The sequence below is a fragment of the Schistocerca piceifrons genome, chromosome 3, assembly GCF_021461385.2.
Source record: "Schistocerca piceifrons isolate TAMUIC-IGC-003096 chromosome 3, iqSchPice1.1, whole genome shotgun sequence".
NCBI classification, from domain to species: Eukaryota; Metazoa; Arthropoda; class Insecta; order Orthoptera; family Acrididae; genus Schistocerca; species Schistocerca piceifrons.
In genome coordinates, this window is record NC_060140.1 from 422,702,937 (window position 1) to 422,727,415 (window position 24,479).

The following is a 24,479-nucleotide window of genomic DNA, read 5'->3' on the forward strand; positions in this document are numbered from 1 at the left end:
CCACCACTTAATGATAACAAATCTGTTAATAAGTTATGAATAGTAAAGTTACATGATAATGCTCATAAGGTACACACGGTGTCTCAAGACTAATAGTGAATATTCAGGGATATGACAGGAACACTCATTTGAAGCAAAAAACTTTGTATGGACATATGCTACACATGACATGTTCTCCCAAGAGTGCACAAATACATTGAAATTGAGGGTGGGATATTTGAAAATTATAGTGAACCTTACAACAGCTATAATGTGAGTTCCACAATAATACTTAGTGGAAAATGTTTAAAAATATATATATTATTCAATTGATACTTCATAATATGCATGTTGTAATGTTTGCTAACTGTTGTATATGTGCATGCCTGACAATGTACTGAATAATAGAGAAAATAAATAATGATGTACATTAATTGTGTTCAGTCTTGGAAACTATTTGGAACAGAGCATTGTCTACATGAAGTTTTGCTTCAAATGATCGTTCCTGTCATATTGCTGAATACTGATGTAGTAAATTTGGTTTTTTGGTAGGTAGTTTATTTTTTAAAGTTTAGGGGGATAGGAACTCGTGAATGAGACTACCCCTGATTTTCGATCCGAAGTAAAATTGTCAAAAGAAAATTTATTTCTATGTGAACAAATTTCTATTAAAGTTTTCTAAGTCGCCAAAAGAAAGTGTTTTTAATGCAGTATTGAGAATGTAACTTTTCACGACCGTATCAGACAATATGGGTCAATTTACTACAGAAATAACAACTTTGGATAATTTTTGAGATTTAACAGAGTGAATTTGCTTTTAGAATCCCTTTTTACCTAATTTTACAGTAGGCTGTGTAGATCTTCGTTTTCTCTCGATAGCTGCTGGTCAGGCTATTGTCTCCGTTGATTTTCTCCCTCCGATTCTTGAAGTAGGTAGGTATGGAAATGATTTTTTTTCTAACTCTTGATCTTGCTGTTTTTCATATTCATTTATTGCTTGTACTTATTTACGACCATATGAAATTGAGTTGCAATGAAATCTGACATTATCGAATCTTCAAACTAGTCAATATCATTTACAAGAATACATCAGTCACTTGCACTGTTCCTATGAACTGCTCTACGTGTTATCCCAGTAAGAGATCTTAATTGCAACTGCTGCCGCTCTCGACTGGCAGACGTCTATCAACACTACCGCACCTCTTTGGTCAGAGATAGCAATGCCGTCTTCGCTGCTTCCGACCAAAGAGCGCGTTTACAAGAAAATTTATTTATTTATTTTAATATTAATTTACAAAAATAATAATTTAAATAATTAATTGCGTAATTTCATTCGAATAATAATAAAAAAAAATTTTCCTTTTTCGTCATTTGCGTCAGTGGGGAGGGGTCTGTTCCACTACATTGACCAGTTGACCACTCCCCCTGGGATACCCAGTATATTTCCTAAAAATACACACCTTAATGGGAAACGAGAAACAACCACTCACAGCTTTACTTGGAGAGCAATCCAGTACACACAGAGACAAGCTGCAGAGTATGAAATGAAATGGTGTAACCATCAAGGCAAGCAGCTGTATCTTAACTTACCGACAACTATGTATATGGAGCTCTATAAGTAGGTAACGTGAGATGTAAATCTGCAAAAGTCAATGATGAACTCAAAGGAATTAAGTACTTCACTGTTCAAGGCAGAAATAACAATGGTCATTAAATTTTTTATTTTCTGCAGATTTATGGGGGAGAAGTCTACTATCTAATTTGGCTTATTGCAAACAGATACCTAGCACATCACAATGCTAGCAGAATCTTTTAATGGGCATTTTGAAGCTACAGGTTATAATTTGTGAAGTACATCATAGACTTCATCCATAACCCCCCCCCCCCTTCCCTGCCCCCCAACGTGTGGTAAAACTTACATTCTTGGACTCCAAATTCAGACACCATGATGTTCCCGAGGACAATATGCCACTAGAAGAGAAATTTCATCATCCTTCAGCTTTGGGAACACAGGTGTTGAACAAGATGTTGAACATCGACTGATAAATGTAATACTCAGTTAACTGAGTTACTGAGTCTCACAATGTTGTTATTTGAAGAAGAAATAAACATAGAAACAATTGCAACCAGTGACCTAATCAACATCTTGAGAAAGTACAATTAATTAAGCCTTTTTTTGCATTATGAAAAGAAACTTTAAACAAGGAGAAATGAGAGGTTCAGAGACTGGAAGGGAATATGAGGTACTGTAAAGATCAAAATGCATTAAAGACACAATTAACTGAGCAGCCAAATTAATCTTATTAAAAGATAATTAATATACCCTGTCTGCACTGTGATAGAACCAGTTTTTTCCTTATTTCAAAAATTTATACTTGGGAGAACTCCAGCACAGTTACATAGCTATAAGACAAAAATCCATTACAAAAGACTCCTGGCTCAGAAGATAAAGCAAAATTTCAGAAATTGTTATTTAAATTCATATATAAATGGTGGCAGTATGCTATTGTTAATACGTCTCACGAGAACTGAGGTACCACATCACATACAACCAGATACAACACAGACAGTAAAGCTGCATCTAAAGACAATGACAAAGCACCTGAAATTGGAAAACCCAGCAAAACATTTGATTGTGGAAAGCTGAAGAACAAAAACATCAAAGAAAATCCTGTAATGAATAAAGGAAGCACTAGCTGCTGATGCTTGAAATTCTGCTGACAGTGTGGAACTAAACAAAGTTATTCAACCTGAAGTTAGTGAAAATGTGGCTGGATTCTGAATGATAATTATTGAACAGCTTTAGAGCCATATTTTGTATTGGAATTGTGATTGGATGCCTGACTACTAGAATGGCTGTTAATATGACCTATATGGAATGCTGCTCTAGGCTGCCTAGTACAACTGTGGTGAACGAGACCATGCAAGGGCTGCATATTGATTCACAACATATCTGTAATATGTATAGGATAGAATTAAATACTTATAAAAATGCAAAAGGACCCCCTAATAAGCTCCCAGGAGATGGTATTGCTTAATTTTACAGTTATTACTACACCAGAGTTTGAGATGAACATGTGAAGTCTTGAGCTTACAGAAATTTTCAATGAGACGAACTAAAAATCAGAGCTCCCTGTAGTCTTTTCTACATAGCTCCCTATATGTAATATTCAGCAACACCTACTGATGTAACACAGTAGCGCACAAGATTATTCACTGATGACATATAGAACAATTTTCTGGGTAATTCCACACATTGACACAAAGTATTCATTGCACAGACACACTGTAAGGAAAATATCATGTGTACATCCTTCAATTTCATATAGGTAATTATTTAAAAAGTGAGGTATGCTAACAACAAACTCACAACACATTTACTCTCTTATGATTCAATTAAAATTTGAATATAATAGCAAGAATCATAAATATAATACTATGAATAAAAATAGCCTTCTCTATGCTTACTATTGCACAGAAGGTGCAAGATATGCAGCCACAAAAATATTTCACCACCTCCCCTGTCAATTAAAGGCACTGGCAGATGTGAAAGTTTTGAAAACAAATTAAAATAATTTCAATTTGGCATTTCCTCCTACTCCATAAAGGATTTTTTTAGAAGATAGTATCTATGTTATTGGATTATATTTATCAAATTTTATTGTACATTTTTTTTAAACCAGCAAAGTAAAGCACCTGCATGAAGTCATATTATCACAGTGAAAATGAATCTTAGCTAGAAACCCACTTCATGGAAACTTGTCAAGAATATGATCCATGGACAATGCAAAAAAATACAGTGACAGTGAGGCCACAGGGCATACAATAGACACATTATGTTGATAGCAATGGAGAAAAGTGTTACAGTCAGAAACCAATCCTAAAGTCCTTCATTCTCTTGTTCATGTTGATTACTGTGGACCACTCCAATCCTGACAGAGAGAAGCAAAGTTAAACATAAAGACTGGAAGAGAACCCAGAATCCTCCAATGTGGTACACAAAGAGGATGTAGTACAACCACTGGATGTAATATGCTATCTTTAACTTTAAAAAAATGATTGAATGACAATGTACGAATCAATATGGTACTCTGTGTTATGTACAGAATGACAGACTCCTCCATGGATTTGCAGGACAGGAAAACAGACCAGTACTATGGTGACGCCATGATATGTGTGCCGCACAGCACTGATTGTGGTTGGCAAAACTGTGTGACAGGTGCTCTTCCCCAACACTCACTTTGCATGCAGCTGGTAGTTTCAGCATACCCATAACAGAGATGCACACTCCCTCAATGGTGTGCGGTCACTTAGTGGCCCTGTCATGCGGCTGAGGAAACGTGGACTCTACACAACTTTGTCCCACCATTGCAGCACTAACAGGTCCTGAAAACTTTGGGATGTATTTAGAATTAGAACTTCTTTGTAGCTGTCGAATTTCCATATTTTCTACAGTGAAAGTGTATGCTGTATATCTGAGATTCATCAAATACGACTGAGTAAGATTACATATAATGAAAATCAAACTACTAATTAAAATACTCAATGTTATTTGAGGTCAATGATTTAGTTGTGGAATTGTAAATTTACATGAATGAACAGCTAATGAAATAATGGCAACACTCAGTCGGCAGATAAAATTGCACTGACACTTAGACATATTTTGGACAGAACAAAGGAAGATTTATGTTGAGGTGTGTGACAAATTCTTGTTATTGTCAACTTCATTTATAATTAACAAAAAAACTTCACTCCAGGTACACTATATGCTGGCTCTCAAAAGTAAATCATGCAAATGAACTACAAGGACTTGTCTAGTTGATTATACTAACTACACTGACCAGAAAGAGGAAGGAAGAAATTTCTTTACAAATAAATTATTTGTAACTTAAATAAAGAGTAACGCAGAATGTCACTGTATTTTCTTTGTTTACTTCTTGTACAGAACCCTATAACTAGTGTTTGTTTCCTATGTTGAGTGCAGTTTCTTTCTGTTTGATAAGTTACTTATTAATGGTTTGTTCAGAAATGCGTCTTGAGGGCTTAGTAGTTAAGTTACAGATTATGAAACCGAAAGTTAGCGGTCTTATCCCATATTGGTCCTTTGATTTTTTCTATTATTTATTGCTTCTTTCATCTATAACAGTGCAATAAGTGCCAAAATCAAGTTCACTGTATTTCAGAGTATATGTTGAACCGTAGGTCTACTTTTAACTGGATGAAAAAGTCAGTTCAGAGGCAGGAAGAAGGCAAGGGCACATCACCATAGATAATAAAGCAATGCAGTGTTCAAACCAACATATTGGTTGAGTGCAGCTGCACTTGCTTTACAGAGCAACAAACGCAACATAAAAATACTACACTGGCAAATGGCCCTAGCAGTTACACTATTCACGTGGCCCAATTTAACTAACTTTGTACTGCTAACACTTTTGGATGGGGATGTCTTGTTATGTTTGTAGAGCTAAAAAATGAATGAACTACGTAAAACCTCAATGGTTGCTAGTGATTAACATCAACACATTTTAAGTCTAAAGTTTCCTAAAATATTTGTGGAAAGCTGCTGGATGTCTACAGTTATCTGAAAATGTTTAGGGCTAACTCTGAATAACCTTTCCATTGGCAGCTGGAATAGTTTTTCTATACAACATGCAACAATTCAGTCTTCAGATAGAAAAGTTTTGGAAGAGACACTGGAAGTACAAAAAATAGTTCATAATATTGCAGCACACTGGCAACTTTTTTTTTTATTGAGAAAGTGTCAAGAGATGATTGGAAGACTTTTCTTTGCCTTTCTACACCAAACACAATTACTGCGCTGTCTACCCATGATTTAAAAACAAATAGTTCACCCTATATTGCTGCCTATGAACAAGGGAGGCTTACAACAAACTGTAAACATACAACAGCCAAAGAAATATTGAAGAAAAAGTAAAAAGAAAATTTATTTTGAATGTGATTTGGGAGCTGACACTATCATGGAACTATTTGCCAAAACTACAGTGGAATAGATGATTTCTCAATTTTTGTCCAAAAAGACTGTGATTCAAAAGTCTTATATCATTATCTTGAAACAAAGATGCTTTCACAAGCTATAACACTCTGATATCACCTTTGATGATGCTGGACGTATTTTCTTCTGTGTCACAATGGCAAATATTTGAAAATCAAATAAAGGTTCTCGTGAGATATTTAAAAATTGAGTTGTTTTGAAAACAAATTTAAAATAAAAAAATGTAGATTTGTTCAATTTAATAAATGAAAAGGAAGCGGAGCAAAAAACATCATTGGGTTTCAAATTAACTATTATTTGTAATGTTTTTTATTCATAGATGATGAACAAATGTTTTTAACTATGTAAATGAATAATGTTTCAGAAAAATATTTTTATTTCTTATTCATGACTAACAAACAAGAATTTTTATCTGTATAAGTTACTCGTCATTCAAATCAATTTTGCCTAACTTTGGTCATAGGAAAAGCACACTGCTCATGCGCACACTACAAATTCGGAGCCTATGTGCAAGTGAGTGCGAGTGTGGGATGTCTGCATGGCTGTGGACTAGAGCGTGACATCCATGTGGCTGTTGATATGCATTCACTCGCTCATGTTATTAGACAAGGCAGCATCGGTTGTCTTCAGCAACTTTCACTGATTTTTGCTCTCTTTTGCACAGGGCTTTAGTGTGCTGTCAAGGGGCACAAAAGTAGGTACACATCTTATATGTATGCACAATCCTAGGAGTGAAGTCCCAGTAGCAAACAACAATTGCCTCACAAGGAGAACATGGCAAGTGCCATAACCCAATTTCCCAGAAACTTCGCTCAGTGGAAGAGGAGCCAAAATAAGCAAACACGTGTCTTGGCTTATCCACAGGTATTCAATCACTTTTGAGAAAATGACAATCAAAGTTTTCAATCTAATTTAGAGCCTTTTAGTGCGACATATGATCAGTGCAACTGGTGGCACAGTGGCTAGCATCGTGGCCTTTGACTTTTGAATCTTGTGTTTGAAACCCAATTATCGTTTCTATTTTATTTTTTCATTTATCTATCCATGTCCATAGAAACTTACTACATGAATGTTTCTTACCAAGTTACAGGATACAAGGGCATTATATTAATTGTAAAATTACAACTGAGTTGAAATACAGAAATTCTGAACAGCATGAGCATTGCATGAAGGCTGGTTTGCCACAGTGACATTTCTTCGTATGAATCTCGCTTGGGAAAGAAATGTAGTTAACATTGCTAAAGATTTCATATGCTGGCAATAATTTTGTGGCAAATCATGCATAACGGATCACTGTTCTGAAAACTGGCACTCACAACTGATTAGTAAACAAGAAACCCTATAGGAATTTCACCAAAAACAATTTCAAATAATTTTTACATTTTTAAGTCATTTACCAAATGTACAATCACTAGACGAGTAAGGACAATGGTATTTCAATATACAATGGAAAATATATTCTATTGGCATGGGTAGATAAATGAAAAAAAAAATAATAATAATCGGGTTTCGAACACGGAGCACAGAAGCATGAACCCATAACACTAGCCACTGTGCCACCACTTTGGTTGGGCTGTTTACTTGCCAAAAGGCACATAAATTAACTCAAAAACTTTGACCATAATTTTCTCACATATGGTTGAATATCTACTGATAAGTCAGGACGTGTTTGCTTATTTTGATGCCACTTCCACTGAGCGAAGTTTCTAGGAAATTGGGTTATGGCACTTGCAGTGTTCTCCACATCAGTGTTAGGTGGTAAATGGGCTAATGTTGGCAAGTCAGGCTGTATTGTCAGTGCCAGATGACATGCCTGAAACTGATGAGACTTCTCCTGGTGAGTTGTTATAGTAGGTGGATGGAGAAGTTTCATCACAGTGTTAGGAAATGGCAAGAGGACTGACATTAATATTGTCATCAACTTCACTCTTCTGGTTAATGGCAGACATCACTCTGGAGCTGAAACATGGCCCATTTGCTTTTGTGTGTATCAAGTGCTGTGGGCTGTCTACTGGTTGGTGAATGAGGAGAGAGAGAAAAATTGGAAAACTATCATTGTAACTGATATTTTCGCAAACATTTGACTGGGACAAGGGGAAGAAAACTAAGCCACTGACTGTTATAATGACTGTGTGTGTGTGTGTGTGTGTGTGTGTGTGTGTGTGTGTGTGTGTGTGTGTGTGTGTGTGTCTGGGTGGGTGGTTTGAGCTCTGTAATTAGTTCCTCAATTAGCTGACCTCTGGTGGCCTTGTCTGTACATCCTACAATGGGTCGATGGTGTTGAATTCTTGCAGTAACAGAAAGTGTGGAAGTCAGCTACTCCTATCAGACAGCTATTCCTCAGTACTTAATCTCCCTTTCTGGTGAGAAATACATGGGAATTCAGTAAGTAATGCAACACACTTTTTTCTTGCCAATATTGGTCGAAAAAATGTGGTATTTGTTGTGGGACATCATGGAATATTCCTGCTTCAGCGCCTACAGTATCATGAAGTGCACTCTGTGGGAAGCAGAACATGGATGATGAGAAGGTTATTGGTGCAGCTCTGATGTCGACCAGTAGAACAGTGCCAAACGGGCATACAGGCCCTCCCAGTAAGGTGGCGTGAGGCCAACACATTTAACACAGATTATATTAGGGCTTTTTCCAATTCATGGCAAGTGATACAGCAACCAGTGATAAATGTTTTGAAGAAATCAATGGTCTTGGCTGCAAAAAAGACTTAACTGTTTCATATTTTGCCAATAATGATTTATTTTCTTCCCTTGTTTAAGGCATCTTCAGACTGGCCTACGGAGATTATATTGATAAAATATGGTTTTGCAGGCAAAAGAGTGGCGAATAACATGGTGTATTTGGAATCCTGAATAAAATCAACCTGCTGCTTATTGAACACCCCTCATACATTGTGCATATTGTTACTCTGACAGGCATCTGTAGGAGAAATAAACTGTTTCTGTTTTGCTGTTACTAGTTCATGGAACACATGTGAGTGTAACAGCATGCACATGTAACATTGTGCAGACACCTTCAGATGCTGTCAGCAAGTACATTGTTCTTATCATACTCATTCTTGTGGAAAAATGGTTGGTTCTGGGAAACTGGTCTCTTTGGATGCAGTGAAATCAACACAACAGGCAGCTTCCCGCTGCAGGAACCCTAACTGTAACAGAGCAAGGTGCCATTGTCCTACTTACTCTTATACCACTAGTGATGTTACTGTAATTTTTTTGCTTTACTTGATCTTGTTTTGTTACAAGAACATATATGTTACTTATAGAGCACATATTATGTTACTTACACAAAATTTCCTTATTCTTGTTCTGTTTCACTAAAATTTATTATTCAAAGGATAGCCCTCAAACTATTAAGGATAATAGTTCATTTGGTTATTATAAAAACATTTTCTTTAAATGAATATTCATCATTTACAATACACACAAACCAAACCAAAATGAAATTTTCAGAGAGTAGATAGTTGTGTATTTTTAAATTGGCATATCTCTTTTTTTGAGTGGGGGAATAAAACAAAAAATTTATACTTTGAAAGTTATTTCTTTTCAAAAATTTTATGTGACTCCAGAAAATTCCAATCTTAAATAGTAATCATTTCCAAGTTTTGTAGCTCAGATTTTTCTTATTTCAAAAATTCTCAATTTCACTACCATAACTTGTTAGTTTGTTCATTATTTAGTTTGAAAAACGGAACTGTCTTGAAACTTATTGGCAGGCTTTGGGATCCTTGGACATGTAGAAATCATTTTCATGTACCTATCATTTTGCCTTTTTCTAGTAATACAGTTCTTACTTAAACAGACTTGCTCCTTCACCTTGTGTACCTTTATGACTTTTAATTTTCCTGATTTTTACGTTAACATTCAAAATGTAATAACTATGTATGTCATCCGTTACATAAGAAGGGTGCCAAGACAAATGCAAATAACTACAGAGGTATCTCATTGTTATCAGTGGCCTATAAGATCCTATCCAAGGCACTACAAAACAGGATTGAAAATCAAGTAGAGAAAGAACTGGGTGAATATCAGGCTGGGTTTAGAAAAGGAAGATCATGCAGTGAACAGATATTCAGTCTACTCTCCATAATACAACTTCGCGCACGCACATCGAAAAATCTAGTAATTACATTCATAGACTTCAAAAAAGCATATGATTCTATTGATAGACCAACCCTGATTAACACATTAGAAGAATTTGGGATTGATGATAAAAGCAGAAGTCTAATCCAGGAAACCCTTACGGGAACAAAATCGCAAGTGAAGTTTTTGGGTAGATTGTCACAACCGTTTGTAATTGGAACAGGTGTTAGACAAGGGGATGGGCTCTCCCCACTGTTGTTTAACATTGTCCTTGAAAAAGTGGTCAGGGAATGGAGAAAGAAGATGGCAGAAGCTGGAGTGAAAAATGGGATAACGTTAGGAAGAAATAAAACAAAAATTGAATGTCTGGCATTTGCTGATGACATGGCAATATTGGCAGATGACATCGAAACATCAAAGATTCAGATAGAAATGCTGCATGAGATCGCTGAGAAGACAGGTCTACAAATATCGTATGAAAAGACAGAACTGATGATACAGGACAAAACAGACCCAACACAGACATTGCAAACTAAATATGGAATAATTAAGAGAGTTCATAAATTTAAGTATCTAGGGGAATGGATTACACCGACAGGGTTACCAAATGTTTCACTACAGGAAAGAGCAATAAAGATGGAAACGGCATACCAGCTATGCCGAAATGTATACAATAAAAAGTCGATCTCCATCAATGCCAAGCTCAGGCACTACAATGCGGTAATAAAACCAGAAAGTTTGTATGCGATTGAATGCATCCCACTGAACAGAAAACGTCTGTTGGAGAAATTGGAAATAAAAGAGAGAAAAATACTGAGAAAGATCTTAGGACCTAAAAAGGATGGACAAGATTATAAATTGCGATCCAATAAAGAGTTATACGAGAAAATTGAAAAACTGACAACATCCTTTAAAAAGAGAAGACTGAGTTTCTATGGGCATGTCAAAAGAATGGCACCAGAAAGAACGGCAAAGAAAATCCTGGAATACATGGAAAGCAGAAAGACACAAATTAACTGGCTGAAAGAAGTAAAAGAAGACATTGCAGAAATGAACATTATACCAGAGACAGTTTACAACAGAATGGAATATAGGAATGCCATCAACAAAATACAGGGATTCAAAGACCGAACGCAATCAAAGAAGACGGGAACAACTTGGTCGCAAGAACGTAAAGAAGCCCACTCAGAAAAAATGAAGAAGTACTGGGAAGAACGCAAGAAAAAGCACAAGAAATGACTGATGCTTAGCGTAGTCCAAAGTTGACTGTAACGAATAATAATAATAAATAATAATATGTATGTCAACATTTTGTAATTTTTCATATTGTTGTTGTTGTTGTTGTTGTTGTGGTCTTCAGTCCTGAGACTGGTTTGATGCAGCTCTCCATGCTACTCTATCCTGTGCAAGCTTTTTCATCTCCCAGTACCTACTGCAACATACATCCTTCTGAGTCTGCTTAGTGTATTCATCTAAATTTTCTAACCTACCTGCCCGATTAAGGGATCTGACATTCCACGCTCCGATCCGTAGAACGCCAGTTTTCTTTCTCCTGATAACGACATCCTCTTGAGTAGTCCCCGCCCGGAGATCCGAATGGGGGACTATTTTACCTCCGGAATATTTTACCCAAGAGGACGCCATCATCATGTAATCATACAGTAAAGCTGCATGCCCTCGGGAAAAATTACGGCTGTAGTTTCCCCTTGCTTTCAGCCGTTCGCAGTACCAGCACAGCAAGGCCGTTTTGGTTATTGTTACAAGGCCAGATCAGTCAATCATCCAGACTGTTGCCCTTGCAACTACTGAAAAGGCTGCTGCCCCTCTTCAGGAACCACACGTTTGTCTGGCCTCTCAACAGATACCCCTCCGTTGTGGTTGCACCTACGCTCATCAATAAATACATGTGGTACATAGCACTAAAGGCAATCCAGGCCTAGCAACATACTAGTACACAATCTTTGTCACTCAGCCTGTAGCGTGCATCTCAATTCTACTGTCACTAAGTAAGAGTTAATTACCTGTGTTAACAGCATTTAATTACAAGTTCATTAATAACATATAGACAATCTTAATGTAGACATCATAATGTACAGTACATTTCAGGCCCGAATAGGTTAGTTTGCTACTACAGAACTTTTTGATATGGTGCCTGTGAATGTAATTTGTTCACCCGTTTTGAATATTTTCTGAATGTTTAGACTCTTGCTTGTGACAAAAGCTGATCATAAAATAGGGAAAACTGATTATAAATACACATGAAGAGATCAGAAATTAATTACTGTGGTGTGGTGTACATTATTTGACATACATACAACAGATCCTTCAACCACTGGAAGACAACCATCACAAAGAGAATATGACACTACCAAAGGCTTAATACCAGGTGAGCAAACTTACAAGATGATGCTAGTAACCACTGCAGTTCAGTTGAATCAGGGCCAAGGATGGGAATTTGATACGGGCTTTTGGGGTAGAATACAAGAGAAAATATACTGGGACCATTTTACTAACGGTTGTGGTGTGCCAGCTATGCGAACTATAATATCTATGTTCAGTTTCTACAATGTAAGAAAAAGATAGATTGCTACTTACCTTAAAGATGACATGTTAAGTTGCAAGTAGTGAAAGAGTGAGTACTCATGTGAATCAATGTGTGTGTGCTTCTTTTTCTGGCGAAGGCTATGTCTGAAAGCTAATATGTAAGTGTCTTTAGTTGTGCCTGTCTGCAACTCAATGTGTCATCTGTACAGTAAGTAGCAGTCTATCTTTCCCTTACATAGTTGATATTCCTACTTGTAGTTTCCACTGTTGGCATCAATTTTTCACACTCAGGTGGAATTGGATGGGGCAAACTGAGGCAGATTTCATGTTGTACCTTTTTTTCCTTCGATCCCTGTTGTGGCTTTAACTCCCATAGATGGGACAGGGCTTTCAGCTTTGCTTCAAGAAAAGAAGAGATGTGTACCAAACTCTGTACAGATGCCTGTAGCTCTTTCAGCCACTGGCCGAGTTCTGTAAAATATCAGCTCTGTAGTGTTTATTGATTCTTCTGTTACTCCTTGGTACAACAACTTCATATTTACAAATGAAAAACACAGTATATGGATGCACTAGAGTAGTAATTTATTTAATGAACTGGTTTTTGGCTTACTAATTTATCTTCAGACAATAGATATTGTCATAAAAGAGGATTCAGTACTGAAGAACAATGTTAAAAAAGATATTACGCATACTATGCATTATACAAAAACAGAGTAAAGGTCATCTTCAATACTAAGGTTATAATATAGTTGAAATGTACAGGGTGTTACAAAAAGGTACGGCCAAACTTTCAGGAAACATTCCTCACACACAAAGAAAGAAAATATGTTATGTGGTAATGTGTCTGGAAACGCTTACTTTCCATGTTAGAGCTCATTTTATTACTTCTCTTCAAATCACATTAATCATGGAATGGAAACACACAGCAACAGAACGTACCAGCGTGACTTCAAACACTTTGCTACAGGAAATGTTCAAAATGTCCTCCGTTAGCGAGGATACATGTGTCCACCCTCCGTCACATGGAATCCCTGATGCAGCCCTGGAGAATGGCGTATTGTATCACAGCCGTCCACAATACGAGCACGAAGAGTCTCTACATTTGGTACCGGGGTTGCGTAGACAAGAGCTTTCAAATGCCCCCATAAATCAAAGTCAAGAGGGTTGAGGTCAGGAGAGCGTGGAGGCCATGGAATTGGTCTGCCTTTACCAATCCATCGGTCACCGAATCTGTTGTTGAGAAGCGTACGAACACTTCGACTGAAATGTGCAGGAGCTCCATTGTGCATGAACCACATGTTGTGTCGTACTTGTAAAGGCGCATGTTCTAGCAGCACAGGTAGAGTATCCCGTATGAAATCATGATAACGTGCTCCATTGAGCATAGGCGGAAGAACATGGGACCCAATCAAGACATCACCAACAATGCCTGCCCAAACGTTCACAGAAAATCTGTGTTGATGACGTGACTGCACAATTGTGTGCGGACTCTCGTCAGCCCACACATGTTCATTGTGAAAATTTACAATTTGATCATGTTGGAATGAACCCTCATCCGTAAAGAGAACATTTGCACTGGAATGAGGATTGAAACATTGTTGGATTAACCATTCGCAGAAGTGTACCCGTGGAGGCCAATCAGCTGCTGATAGTGGCTGCACATGCTGTACATGGCACGGAAACAACTGATTCCCCCGTAGCACTCTCCATACAGTGACGTGGTCAATGTTACCTTGTACAGCAGCAACTTCTCTGACGCTGACATTAGGGTTATCGTCAACTGCACGAAGAATTGCCTCGTCCATTGCAGGTGTCCTTGTCATTCTAGGTCTTCCCCAGTCCCGAGTCATAGGCTGGACTGTTCCATGCTCCCTAAGGCGCCGATCAATTGCTTCGGAGGTCTTCCTGTCGGGACACCTTCGTTCTGGAAATCTGTCTCGATACAAACATATCGCGCCACGGCTATTGCCCCGTGCTCATCCATACATCAAATGGGCACCTGCCAACTCCTCATTTGTAAACATTGCACTGACTGCAAAACCACATTCGTGATGAACACTAACCTGTTGATGCTATGTACTGATGTGCTTGATGCTAATACTGTAGAGCAATGAGTCGCATGTCAACACAAGCACCGAAGTCAACATTAGCTTCCTTCAACATTACCTTCGAGGAAGTACAGTACATACTGACGAAACTAAAATGAGTTCTAACATGGAAATTAAGCGTTTCCGGACACATGTTCACATAACATCTTTTCTTTATTTGTGTTTTAGGAATGTTTCCTGAAAGTTTGGCCGTACCTTTTTGTAACACCCTGTATAAGCTAAACAGTATATAAATGTCAAGGAAACATACCAAGAAACATTAACACAAAACACTGGAAAACTTATGTGCATGCAGGATAGTTAATGTCCTCTAATATGTTTCCTTTACAGTTATACATTGTTTAGCATATACATTTCAGCTGTGTTACAATTTCAATGTCTGGGATGATGCTTATTCTATTTCTGTATCATCTTCTCTATGTGTAATATGTAATATCTTTTTCAAACTTGTTGATCAGTATTTCATCCTCTTTGATGACAGCAGCCAGTTACTGTCTGCAGAAGGCTTTGTAACCTAAAAACTGTTTCACATCATAAACTGATTCACATCGTAAGTGGTCTGACATCTCATAGGTGGAGTGATGTTGAGCTTTATTGCATCAAATTATTTTGACCACAGACTTTTCAGGTGATTTGGGTACATTCTCTTCAGACTCAAGGACTAAAGTGCCAGTGCCCACTTTGTAACCCTCAATCCCATACCAAGTCTGATGAACGAAGTCAATATCTCAATGTTCTACCCGGTGTAGAAGCATGAGACCGGAATTTCTCTATAGATGGTGCTAGCCATCAGTGTAGGGCCCATGAGACAGTGTCTGTTGTGCCATCTGCTTCCTGTAACATCTGATGACTAGTGTCAACACGCAGTAATCAAAGTTCCATACTTTGGTTTCAAACCCGTAAACATATTGAGTTTTGTGCCTTCAAACTAATATTTGTGGACAGCATTGGTTTTCTGTTATCATTTGAAGAAAACTGTTGCAGAATCACGCCAAAAGCTTGTTGAAGCTTTCAGCAAACATGCTCTTGGGAAAACACGATGTTTCAAGAGGTTCGCAAAATTCAAAAGTGGTGATTTTGACATGAGAAACGACAAATGGGAAAACACTGAAAAAGATTGAAGACAATGAATTGCATGCCTTATTCGATGAAGATGATACTCAGACTCAACAGGAACACACGGAACAATTGAACGTGATGAAGAAAGGCATTTCTCTTTGGTTGAAAGCGAAGGGAAAAGTGCAGAAAGTTGGAAAACGGGTTACACATAAAATGCACGGAAGATAGAAACCAAATTGAAAGACCACTTGTGAAACGCTGCTTGCCAGAAACAAAATAAAGTCATTTCTCCATCGAATAGTGACGGGTGATGAAAAATGGATACATTTTGAAAATCCTAAGTGTCATAAAACATGGGTAAATCCAGGCATCATCATCATCCATAGCAAGACCAAATAACTTTGGAAAGAAGACAATGCTCTGTGTTTGGTGGGATCAGAAGAGTGTCATCTATTATGAGCTGCTAAAACCTGGTGAAACAGTTAACACTGATCCCTGCCAACAGCAAATGATTGATTTAAATCAAGCATTACATAAAAAATGACCGGAACATAGAAAAAGGCAACATAAATCATATTGCTCCATAACACCACCCCATCACACGCAGCAAAATGGGTCATGGAAATGATCAAGGTGTTCAGTTCGAAAATACTAGAGCATGTGGCTTATTCTCCAGACTTGGCTCCATCCAGTTATCATCTATCTGCATCACTGGAACACGCTCTCGCTGAACAACACTTCAATTCGTATAAAAATGTACGAAAATGGCTTGCTGACTGGTTCGCATCAAAGGAAGAACTTTTCTGGCGTAGCATTCACAGCCTGCCGGAGAGGTGGGAGAAATGTATAAACAGCAATGGAGATTATTTTGAATAAAATATTGCTTATCAGTTTCAAACAACAGACGTGTAATTATTGCAACCAAATTCCATTTTCATACTTCTACGCCTGGTAAGTTAGGAAGAAGCTCATTTTCAGTTTATTGTGAGACATTTTGATGAAAGATGAGTCCGCAGATCTAGATCTACATCTACATCTACATATATACTCCACTAGCCACCAAGCGATGTGTGGCGGAGGGCACAATTCGCGCCAAAGTCATATTTCCCCTCCTCTGTTCCACTCGCAGATCACACGAGGGAAAAACAACTGTCTGAACACCTCAGTACGAGCTCTAATTTCCCTTATCTTTGAATGGTGATCATTGCGCGATTTGAAAGTTGGTCGTAATAAGATGTGCTTTACATCCTTGGCGAAGTTTGGATTTCAGAATTTAGTGAGCAGCCCCTTTCGTTTAGTGCGTCGTCTATCTGCAAGTGTATCCCACTTCAAACTTTCTATGAGATTTGTAATGCTCTGCCGATGGCTAAATGTACCAGTCACGAATCTTGCCACTGTTCTTTGGACCTTTTCAATCTCTTGAATGAGATCCAACTGGTAAGGGTCCCATACAGACGAACAATACTCTAAGACTGGACGAACTAACAAATTGTAAGCAATTTCCTTTGTTGAAGGGTTGCATCGCTTCAGGATTCTACCAATAAACCACAATCTAGAGTTCGCCTTGCCCTTTACTTGTGTAATCTGAACATTCCATTTGAGATCATTTCAAATAGTCACACCCAGATACTTGACAGATGTTACCGCTTCCAAAGACTAGGCATTTATTTTGTACTCATACATTAATGGGGAGTTTTGCCTTGTTATATTCAGTACGTTACAATTACTAATATTGAGAGATAACTGCCAGTCATTACACCACGCATTTGTTTTCTGCAAATACTCATTGATTTGTTCACAAATTTCATGTGATACTACTCTCTTGTAGACTACATCATCATGGGAAAACAGTCTAATGCTCCTTTCAATACCATCAACCAGATCGTTTATGTAAACCGTAAAAAGCCGCAAACCTATTACGCTGCCCTGGGGCACACCTGAAGTTATGCTTATTTCTGTTGAAGTCACCACATTCAGGACGACTTTTTACTGCTCTCTGTCTGTTAGAAAACTTTCTATCCAAATGCATATGTCATCGGGTAGACCATAAGCGAGCACTTTTTGGAGTAAGCGACAGTGCGGAACTGAGTTGAACATCTTTCGAAAGTCGAGAAATATGGCATCAACCTGGGAGCCAGTATCTAGAGCCAGTTGCATATCATGCACAAAGAGGCCAGCTGTGCCTCACATGACCGCTGTTTCCTAAAACTGTGCTGGTTTCTGCAAATGAGCTTCTCAGAGTCTAGAAAGGTCATTATGTCTGAACACAAAATATGTTCCATGATTCTACCACAAATCGATATCAGTGAAATTGGCCAGTAATTATGCGCATTTGATTTTCTACCCTTTTTATAGATTGCTATGACCTGGGCCTTCTTCCAGTCCCATAGAACTTTCCGCTGTTCCAATGATCTCTGATAGATCATGTTCAGTCCATTCATAGGAAATAATTATAACTAGTTCATACCGAAACTGATGACCTCTGGTCAAATAATATTCAAGTCCCTGACTGAACAGGAGCCTATTTCTTATTTTTCCATAGCTGTACTTAGACTGCAGATATCAGGAGGGAGAGCTTAGTTTGGCCACGCTTTCTGGACACCATGCAGGTTGCTTGGCAGTCTCTTGTTACACTCTGATGGTGCAACACCTCCCGATCGTGCTCTTGGCAGCTTGCCCGTGCAAGGCCACATGACTGACATCATCGTCTGCCACATTTCACCAGGGTGTGTATGAAAAGCGGAATTCTTACCTCGTGTTCAGTGTCACTGTTCTGTTGCAAGTTCGCTTAACATATGGAGTGCTACCGCATTTTTCTGTGCCACCATCCCGAGCTGCGTCTCTTCAAGATGGTTCTATTGACTACAGATGTACTAACCTTGATGCTGTACACCTGGTTCATCCTCCCCTTATCAGCACTTTGAATACTACTTGCAGTGTAACGTAATTAGCACAGTGAAGTGCAGTGCGTACCAGGAAGGGTTTATTACTATTCTATCCCAGCCGTTTTGGCATTTCCCCTTTGCTGCCAAGCACAACTCTGAAGTGGGTTTTCCTGTGCTGCCAGACAACACCAAACAAAGGCTGTAAGCCATTCAAGGTTCATTCTGTCCAGAGACTCCACCATGAGCGATGGCCCTCCTTGATAAAGAGGTATTGGCTTGCTGAATTTTACTGTGGTTGTTAGCTTTTGGTAATAGTATCTCAGAACTGGCCTGCGCGGCTCTTCCAGCACACCCTGCTGTTTATTGTCATCTTCCTTAATTAGTGCACTGCTTAGTCCTTAAGTAGCACACTGCTTAGGTACTTATGGCCCTTAGTAGCATAGAAGGGAACCTAAATTGTTTCTTCACTCATCCCATAATTCTGTAAGCATGTTGAATATATTCTGAAGTGTCCATTTTAAATACAAAGTCCTATTGGAGTCCTGTTGACAGTCGCTGTGGTGTCACCGCCAGACACCACACTTGCTAGGTGGTAGCCTTTAAATCGGCCGCGGTCCGTTAGTATACGTCGGACCCGCGTATCGCTACTATCAGTGATTGTAGACCGAGCGCCGCCACACGGCAGGTCTGGAGAGACTTCCTAGGACTCGCCCCAGTTGTACAACCGACTTTGCTAGCGATGGTTCACTGACAAACTATGCTCTCATTTGCCGAGACGATAGTATAGCCTTCAGCTATGTCATTTGCTACGACCTAGCAAGGTGCCATTACCAGTTACTATTGAGATTATGAATAATGTACTGTCAAGAGCAACGTTCGCCATTTATGGATTAAAGTTAAGTATTCCACCAGCTACGTCCGTTTTTCTAAAGTCTAATTTCCTTGTCCTGTTCCAGACCTCACGCCAGCCTGCGTGAGCTAAAATGCGTGCCTTTCGGCTTCCTCTAGTATACCGGTGTTGGCTCTCCTGCCAACCCATAACATTGGCGACGAGGCAACACTGCGTTCGTAACTATACTGCCCTGATTTACTTGTGTAATGGCTTCGCCACCATCTCCAGATGTACTGTCCGAATTTTATCGCTTACAGAATCAGCAGACGCAGGCCTTACTGGATGCCCTTGGACAGCTCATCCAGGGTCAACGTGCAATGCAAAACGATGCGGCAGCCGCCACTAACGCAGCCACAACACGCAGTTGCACCAACTTTTTGTCCTTTTGATGCTGCACTGGAAATCTGGACAGAGTGGTCACGCCAATTTGGATTCCATCTCGCCGCCTACAGAATTCAAGATAATGAGCGGCAGCCTTTTTTATTGTCCTCCGTCAGGGTGCACACGTACCGTGTGATAGTCAAATTATTTCCCCGACGCGACGTAGCAACTCTGTCATACGACGAAATTTTGTCTGCATTAGATGCATATTTCAAAGAATCAGTCAATGTAGTTGCCAAACGGTATACCTTCTTTCGTACAAAACGTACGGCAGGTCAGACTAATCGGGAGTGGGTTGCAACCTTGCAAGGCCTTACTAGGGATTGTGCTTTTGAGTGTCAATGTGGACTCCCTTATTCAGATACTATGGTACGTGATGCAATTGCACAGAACGTTTCTGATGTTCGTATATGGGAACAGATTTTGAAACTCACCAATCCCTCCCTTCAACAAGTGATGGACATATTGGATCGGCAGGACACACTTGACTTTGCTCAGGAATCATTTGAAACTTCGCCACCCGTGTGTCAGGTAAAACAGCCCGCCGGGCGAGCTGCACGGAACAGTAAACAGTCCTCGTGCTCAGCCGTGCTGCTGCCGACAGGCTCTCAGCCACGTGTACCGCGCCGGCAAGCAAATGCAGTGCTAAAAATCATGCCTGCGGTGTGCTACTAGACATTCGCATGAGAATTGCCCGCCACGCCAAGCTATCTGCTTTTACTGTAATAAAAAAGGACATGTTCAAAGTGTTTGCCAGAAAAAGCTCAGATCGGAAGCTCAAAACCATTCCAGGCCCTTTGCTTCGCGCCGGAATCGGAATCGAACCAAGGATACCCAGGCTCGCGAAATTTCGCCCATGGAAATTCTTATAGTTCATTCCACTCTGCCCAGTGCCACTCTCTCTAACAGTGACTGTGTTTGTCCCAAAAATAGCGTGCGTTGACATCGCCGGAACTCCCATCAAGTCGCAAGTGATTTTGTACCAGTGTCAGTTCACGTTGCACGAAACAGTCGCTCTTGTCATCAACAGGACAATAAACTTTTTGTGGACTTGGACATTAACGGCAAAGTGGTACCATTCCAGCTTGATACCGGGGCTGCAGTTTCACTGATCAATCAAGACACTTACAAACTGCTGGGCACACCTCCGTTGCGTGCCGCAACTGTTAAGTTAACTAGCTATTCAGCTCACAAGATCCCTGTGTTAGGACAGTGCAGCCTTCTTGCAACATACAAGGGACAAACAAAACTTGTGTCATTTTACGTCCTTCGTTCTTCTTCTGCAGTGAACTTGTTTGGTTTCAATTTGTTTCAGTTGTTTAACTTGTCTATAGTAAATCAGGTCCTATCAGTGAACCAGAATGTGCCTTCCGACAGTGTTTCTCGTCTATGTGAAGAATTTCCAGACATTTTTGCACCGGCCTCTGTTGCGCTAAGAACTATAAAGCACATTTGGAACTGAGAGTAAACGCGCAACCGAAATTTTTCAGAGCGCGCAATGTTCCCCACGCATTGCGTGATGAGGTCGCAAAAACATTACACGATGTGGAATCACAAGGTGTAATTGAATGTGTGCAGGCTTCTCTCTGGGCATCACCCTTAGTAATTTTATCAAAACCTTCCGGAAAATTGAGACTTTGTGTGGACTTCAAGGTAACAGTGAATCCACAACTAGAGATTGCAACTTTTCCTTTACCCCGCCCGGAAGATCTTTTTGACAAACTGTGCCCGGGTAAATAGTTTTCGAAGTTGGACCTAGCAGATGCGTACTTGCAAATACCAGTGGATGAAGAATCCCAGAGCATTTTGGTGGTTAACACGCATCTTGGTTTGTATCGATTCACATGACTGCCATTCGGGTGTGCATCCGCCCCTGCATTGTTTCAGCAATATTTACAAACTGTTTGTGTGTCGGTCCCTACTGCAGCAAACTATCTGGTCGATATTGTGATCTCCGGAAAGACGGAAGAAGAACATTTAGCCAATCTCAGAACATTATTTCAGGTCTTGCGACAATATGGTCTTTGCTTGTGGAAGGACAAATGTTTGTTTTTTGCTTGTGACTTACCCTACCTGGGACATGTACTCAATGCCCAATGCATACATCCCAGTCCAGAGCACCTCTGTGCCATACAAGACTTGCCTTCGCCGCAGAATTTGAAGCAGCTACAGAGTGTGCTGGGCAAAATTCACTATTACCATCGCTATGTTCCCCACGCCTCTTCCATTTCAGCTCCGCTTCATCGCTTACGCCGTAAAGGTGTTCTGTTCGCCTGGACGACGGAATGCGACCGCACCTTTCGCCAGTTGAAATCGGTGTTGCTTTCCAATACTTGCCTTACACCATTCGATGCCTGGAAGCCCCTTTTGTTGATGGTGGATGCATTGGATTTCGGGACCGGTGCTGTGCTTGCATCCAAATTGCTCTCGTCTGCGCAACGAAATTATTCAGAGATCGAGAAAGAAGCATTGGCTCTCATATTTGGTGTTACAAAGTTTCATGATTTCTTGTATGGTCGTCACTTTACCATCATCACAGACCACAAACCTTTGACATAGCTTTTTCATCCGACCAAGCCTGTACCTCCACGTACAGCACAGAAATTCATTCGCTGGTCTATTTTCCTCTCGCAGTACCGCTAAGATATCTTGTATCGGTCCACTGCTAAGCACGGAAACGCCGATGCGTTGTCCTGTTTGCCTGTTGCTGAGGATAGAGCATTCGATTCCTCCGAACTTGCTTGCACGTTCATTGACTCTGAAACCGATGACGTGGTCGAATCGTTTCCGATTGATTTTCGTTGTGTAGCTACAGCCACAGCTGCCGACCCTGTCCTTGCTACCGTTCTGCATTTTGTTGCTACACAATGGCCCTTGTCAAAGTCACGGATCAGGGATCCGTTGGTTCGCTGATTTTTTGCTCACAAGGAGAGACTTTTTGTATGACGTGGTGTTTTGCTGTTGCATTCGGATAATAATCAGTCCACGGTCGTGGTCCCACGTTCGTTACAGTCCTCTGTCTTACAGCTTCTCCACCAAGGACATTGGGGTATAGTGAGAACGAAACAACTTGCTCGTCAGCACTGTAATTGGTTCGAAATCGATGCCGCGATTACGAATATGTGCTCTTCTTGCATGGTGTGTGCCGAACAACAATCAGCACCATCGCGGAAATTTTTTGCACGGCCAAAAGCCACTTCCCCTTGGCAACGCTTACACATCGATTTTGCTGGTCCATTCTGGAATGCTCGATGGTTGGTTGTGGTAGATTCATTCAGTAATTTTCCTTTTGTTGTCCGGATGTCTTCTACGACGTCATCTGCCACCATCCAAGCGTAATCCGCTATCTTCTGCATTGAAGGTCCACATCTTTCTGACAATGGCCCACAATTCATGTCCGCAGAATTTCAGTCATTCTGCAAGGCCAATGGTATTCAACATCTGACATCCACGCCGTGTTTGCCACAGTCAAACGGTGCCACTGAACGATTGGTCAGGACTTTCAAGTCACAGATGTTGAAGTTGAAAGAGTCGCATTCTCGGGAGGATGCATTATTCCTCTTATCGATCTCAGCCCCAAGATGGTCGCTCGCTGGCTGAGTTGCTCTACGGTCCCCGTCATCGCACCTTGATGTCTCTGCTACATCCGCCGCATCAGGTTCCTGTGCAGCGGCAGACACCTGCTTTTGCCCCAGGCGATGTTGTCTACTACCGCCACTATCGAGGTTCATGGCGTTGGCTCGAAGGGCGCATTCTTCGCTGCCTCGGCAGCGCTATGTATCTGGTTTTGGGGGCCTCTGGTGAGGTGCGCCGGCATCTCAATCAGCTGCGCCTCTGTCGTCGCACGGGATCTGCCGCTCCCCGTCTGCTTTCAGCAATGGTGCCATCCGGTCAGCGCCCTGGGGACCCATCTACTGGCTCGCCTCAGCCCCAGGTGTTACCGACGATGCCTTCCATTTTGCCCCATGGCGACGCGCCGGCGCCGCCTCTGCCGCCTGTTCTCCTGCCGGCGACGCCCGCAGTGGATGCATCGCTGCAACCGCCGGGCGCCTCCCTGGGTCACGCGCCGCCGATTGCTTCCCGTGACCAGTTGTCCTCCGACATGGAACTCTTGCCTGCTCCAGACCATATGTCATCTTCGCCCGTCGGGTGCCCCGGCCCGATGGAGGTCGACCCTTCGGCCCCTCCTGTCTCTCTACGGGCGCATACACCGCATGTTGGCGTGCACCCTGGAGCAGGTTTTCAGGCTTTTCCTAGCTCCCCGCAGTCCAAATGGCAGGGTGCGGGTGGCACAGCCTCGCCTGTTGTTAGGCTCCCCACCTCGTCGCATACGCCAACATGGGGTCCTCCCCACGGCAGGCGGAAGCCTTATGCCACAACCGTATGCCGATTTGCGGGGGAGGAATGTGGTGTCACCGCCAGACACCACACTTGCTAGGTGGTAGCCTTTAAATCGGCCGCGGTCTGTTAGTATATGTCGGACCCGCGTGTCGCTACTATCAGTGATTGAAGACCGAGCG

The 24,479-nt window shown here is 40.7% G+C and overlaps 1 protein-coding gene across 1 annotated transcript in view; it reads right to left on the bottom strand.

Moving 5' to 3' along the window:
* Positions 1 to 24,479, bottom strand: part of LOC124789872 (ATP-dependent RNA helicase abstrakt) — a 155,733-nt gene that overhangs the window by 13,563 nt on the left and 117,691 nt on the right. The gene's annotated exons all lie outside the window — the stretch shown is intronic.